The following is a 5,837-nucleotide window of genomic DNA, read 5'->3' as shown; positions in this document are numbered from 1 at the left end:
AGAAGCCAGGGTTGGGGGCTCTGGGGCTAGAGCTCGGAAGGCAGACATGCCAGTTTCCTGTGCTGAGTCACTCCCTCATGCTGCGGAGGACATCTTTCTCAGGCAGGCCTTTGCTATCCAGGTGGTATTTACCTGGAGAGGGAAGACAGTTGGCCCACCCTATTGGAAAACACCTTGCCCCACTGTGTGGAGTTTCTGAGGCCCAATAAGAGACTGAGAATAACAATTAGCCTCCAGGCAGAAGCAATTACCCACCCTGTTGGAAAACCTCTCCCCCCACCCCCCCTGTAGATGGGACAGTTGCCTGAGGCTACTCAAGACCGAATCCAGTTAGTCTGCTGGCAGAGGTGGGTCTCTGGAGACTTTGAGCCTTTACTTGATATAATTAGTGAGAAACAGTATTTGACACTGCCCTGCCCTAGAGATTGGGAGACATAGATCTACCTAAAACATAATCAGAAACCCAAACAGGCAGCCAAAATGGAGAGACAAAAAAACACCCAAATGAAAGAACAGAGAATTCTCCACATGAAGAGCTAAATGAAATGGAGATAAGAAATTTATCTCACATAGAGTTCAGAATAATGATGGCAAAGATGCTCAATAGTATGAGAAAAGATATAGTAACTATTAAGAATGACATAATAAAGAACATAGTGGAAGGAATACACAGCAGATTAGGGGAAGCCAAGAATCGGATTAGTGAATTAGAAGACGGTAGAAAAATCACACAATCAGAGAACCAAAAAGAAATAAAAACAATTAAAAAAACAGGACGACAGCCCTAACCGGTTTGGCTCAGTGTCCATAGAGCGTCAGCCTGTGGACTCAAGGGTCCCAGGTTCGATTACGGTCAAGGGCATGTACCTTGGTTGTGGGCACATCCCCAGTAGGGAGTGTGCAGGAGGCAGCTGATTGATGTTTCTCTCTCATTGATATTTCTAACTCTCTATCCCTCTCCCTTCCTCTCTGTAAAAAAAATCAATAAAATATGTTAAAAAAAAAAAAAACAGGACGACAGCTTAAGGTAGCTGTAGGACCACATGAAACATATATTCTGCAAGGCTATCATTTAAAATAGTCAAAGAGCTTCCCAGACCAAAAAAAAAATGGTGGCTAGAGTTTATCACCACCAAGCCAGCGCTACAAGAAATGCTAAAGGGACTACTGCTATAATGAGAAGAAGTAGAGAGAAAAACATAGGCATACAAAATTAAAATGGCAATAAATAAGTACCTATCAATAATAACCTAAATGTAAATGGATTAAATGCTCCAATCAAAAGACACAGGGTAGCTGAATGGATACCAAAACATGACCCAAACATATGTTGTCTACAAGAGACCCACCTCAGGACAAAAGACTAACCAGATGAAGATGAAAGGATGAAAAAAATTTTCTATGCAAATGGAAAAAACAACGCTGGGGTAGCAATACTCATATCTGACAAAATAGACTTCATGAAGGCCATCATAAGAGACAACAAAGGTCACTACATAATCCTAAAGGGATCGATCCAAAACAAGGGTATAATCTTGGTAAACATACATGCACCCAATATGGGAGCACCTAAATAAATTAAAAAACTTTTAGAGGACTTTAAGGGAGAGATCAACAATACAGTTACATATAGTAGGGGACTCTAACACCCCACTGACTTCACTGGATAGATCTTCCAGACAAAAAATAAGGAAACAGTGACTCTAGATGGCACACTGCATCAGATTGATTTAATTGACATTTATAGATTATTTCATCCCAAAGCTGCAGAATATACATTCTTCTCAAGTGCACATGAGTCACTCACAAAGATAGACCACATGTTAGGACACAAAACAAGTCTCTACACATTCAAGAAGGTTGAAATCATATCAAACATCTCAGATCACAATGGAATGGAATTAGAAATCAACTACAGTAAAAACACCCAAAAACATTCAAACACATGGAGGATAAATAGCATGTTATTAAACAATAAATGAGACCAAGAAAGAAATAAAAACTGTCCTGGAAATAAATGAACATACAACAACCCAAAATCTCGGACATAGCAAAAGCAGTCCTGAGAAGGAAGTTCATAGCATTATAGGCCTACTTCAAAAAACAAGAGAAGTTAATAATAAACTATTTAACCCTATGAATTAAAGAACTAGAAAGAGAACAACGAGAAAAGTACAGAGTAAGTATAAGGAAGGAAATAATAAAGATTAGAGCAGAAATAAATGACATAGAGACAAAAAAATCAATACAAAAATCAATGAAACCAAGAGCTGGTTCTTTGAAAAGATAAATAAGATTGATGAACCATTAGCCGGGCTCATCAAAAGACAGAAAGGACGCAAATAAAATCAGAAATAAAAGTGGAGAAGTAGCAACTGACACCATAGAAATACAAAGGATTGTAAGAACGATGAACAACTGTATACTAATAAGCTGGACAGTGTGGATGAAATGGACAAATTAAAAATATATATATAATCTTCCAAAACTGAATCAGGAAGAATCAGAAAACCTGAATAGGCCAGTAACAACTGAGGAAATAGAAGCTCCTAGCAAACAAAAGCCCATGTCCGGATGGCTTCACAGGAGAGTTTTACCAAATATTCAAAGAACTAACACCTATACTCCTCAAACTATTTCAAAAAATCCAAAAGGAAGGAATACTTTCAAGCTCTTTTATGAGACCAGCATTATCCTAATCCCCAAACCAGATAAAGACACTACAAAGAAAGAGAATTACAGGTCAATATCCCTGATGAACATAGATGCTCAACAAAATATTAGCAAATTGGATCCAGCAATATATTAAAAAGATCATACACCATGACCAAGTGGGATTTATTCCAGGGGTGCAAGGCTGGTATAATATTTGCAAATCAATAAACGTGATACATCACATAAATTGAAAGAGAAAAATCACATGTTCCTATCAATAGACATAGAAAAGCATTCTACAAAATCCAACACCCATTTTTTTATAAAATCTCTCAGCAAAGTGGGAATAGGAGCATCAAATCTCAACATAATAAAGGCCATATAGACAAACCTACAGCAAACATCTTACTCAGTGTGCAAAAACTAAAACCATTTCCCCTAAGAACAGGAAAAGGCAGGGATGTCACCTATTACCACTCTTATTCAGCAGAGTACTAGAAGTCCTAGCCACAGACAAAAGGAAAGCATAAAAGGCATCCAAATTGAAAAGGAGGAAGTAAAACTCTCATTATTCATAGATGACATGATATTGTAAATAGAAAACCCTAAAGATTCCACCATAAAACTACTAGATTCAATAAATGAGTTTGGCATTGTAGCAGGATACAAAATCAACATCCAAAAATCAATGGCTTAAACACCAATAATGAATTCTCAGAGCAATGTAACAATCCCATTTACCATTGCAACAAAAAAATTAAGATTCTTAGGAATAAACTCAACCAAAGAGGTAAAAGTCTTGTACTTGGAAAATTACAGGATGTTGGAAAGAGAGAGAGAGGAAAATATAAATAAGTGGAAGAATATACCATATTCATGCATTGGTGGAATTAACGTCATTAAAATGTCCATACTACCCAAGGCAATCTACAGATTCAGTGCAATCACCATTAAGATACCAACAGAATATTTCACAGATCTAGAACAAATACTTCAAAAATTTATATGGAACCAAAATTGGCCCCAAATAGCTGCAGAGATCTTGAGAAAGAAGAATAAAGTTGGAGGAATCACAATACCAGATATCAAGTTATATTACAAACCTGTCGTAATCAAAACAGCCTGGTACTTGCACAAGCACAGGCATATAGATCAGTGGAACAGAACAGAGACCCCAGAAATCGACCCACACAATTACGTTCTATTAACATTTGACAGAAGAGGCAAGAATATACAATGGAGTCAAGACAATCTCTCCAATAAATGGTGTTGGGAAAATTGGACAGATACATGCAAGAAAATGAAACTAGACCACCAACTTACACCATACACAAAAATAAACTCAAAATGGAAAAAAGACTTAAATGTAAGTCATGAAACCATTAAAAATCCTAGAAGAAACCATAGGCAGCAAAATCTCAGACATTTCTCATAACAATATGTTTACGGATACATCTCCTAGGGCAAAGGAAACTAAGGAGAAAATAACAAATGGGACGACATCAAAACAAAAAAGCTTCTGTGCAGCAAAAGAAACCATCAACAAAACGAAAAGGGAGCCCACTGTATGGGAGAACATATTTGCCAATGATACATCTAATAAAGGGTTAATATCCAAAATAGGAAGGCAAACAATCCAGTTTAAAAAATGGGCAAAGGACCTAAATAGACACTCCTCAAAGTGGACATACAGATGGCCAGGAGATACATGAAAACATGCTCAAAGTCACTGATCATCAGAGAGATGCAAATTAAAACAACAAGGAGGTATCACCTCACACCTGTCAGAATGGCTACCATCATCAAATCCACAAATGACAAGTGCTGGTGAGAATGTGGAGAAAAAGGAACCCTAGTACACTGCTGGTAGGAATGCAGACTGGTACAGCCATTATGGAAAACAGTATGGAGTTTCCTCAAAATATTAAATATGGAGCTGCCATTTGACCCAGTTATCCCACTTCTAAGAATATATCCTAAGAAACCCAAAACACCAATTAGAAACTATGTATGCACCCCTATCTTCACAGCATCACAATTTACAATAAAAAAAATTAAAAATGAATCTGACTTATCATCCAGTGATTCTACTTCTGGGGATTTATCCAAAGTAACTCAAAACACAACCTTGAAAATAATATAAGCACCCTTATGGTCATGGTAGTGTTATTTACAATAGACAAGATCTGGAAGCAACCTAAATGCCCATCAGTAGACAAGTGGATAAAAAGCTGTGGTACATTTACACCATGGAATACTCTGCAGCTGTAAAAAAGAAGGATCTCTTACCCTTTGAGACAGCATGGAGGGAGCTGGAGAGTATCATGCTAAGTGAAATAAGTCAATCAGAGAAAGACAAGTACCACATGATCGCACTCATATGTGGAATCTAACTAACAAACTGGTGAACAAAAAAGACCCAGAGACATAGAAGACAGAACAGGGGAATCTCAGAGGGAAGGTGGGGTAGGGTGAATGGTGGGGAAGTGATCAACCAAAGAACTTGAATGCATGTACCTGGTAGGCACAACCCATGGACACAGACAATAGGCAGGGGGCCGGGGCGGGTTAGAAGGGGTTAATCGGAGGGAGGGACATATGTAATAGTTCCAGCAATAAGGGTGTAAATGTTTTCTTCTCTAGCTGGCCTCATAGTAAAGCTTACCATGTTTAGTCAATTTTTAGGTCCACCTTTTACTGTCTCTGAAGTCAGGACGTAGCTTCACATTGATGGAAGCTTATATTTGGTGAGAGGATGGTTGTCTTGGAGACCCAGGGCGTTTTGTTACCTGAAGCAGCAAGCTCCCTGCTGTTGCACAAAGGAAAGGAGACTGTGCGGGAGGTCTCGGGGGTCCCGAAAGTGGGGTTTTCTTTGGGCTTCCCACGACATGGACAGTGGTCAGGAGCTAAGACCACACTGTTCATCTCCATGACAAGGGTCTCCACCCCCTTCCCTCTCAAGACCGACTTTGTCTGCTCCTTGGTGGGCTCTTTTCTCTGGCCCCACTGGTCAGCTGCCCAGAGTCCAGACCGATGGGTCAGACACCTGTCTATTGGCTGGGGTGGTCCCCTCCTCCTTGGTGGGGCGGGCAACCCCTGAAATGTTGTTATACCAGGTTCTCTGCGACGTCACATTTTACCTGGGAATTTTAAAGCTGGAAAACTGTCGATACTACAAAGCA

This window comes from Myotis davidii, unplaced genomic scaffold (assembly GCF_000327345.1).
Source record: "Myotis davidii unplaced genomic scaffold, ASM32734v1 scaffold762, whole genome shotgun sequence".
Lineage (NCBI taxonomy): Eukaryota > Metazoa > Chordata > Mammalia > Chiroptera > Vespertilionidae > Myotis > Myotis davidii.
The sequence above is the reverse complement of the archived record's forward strand: the minus strand, read 5'-3'. Positions refer to the sequence as shown.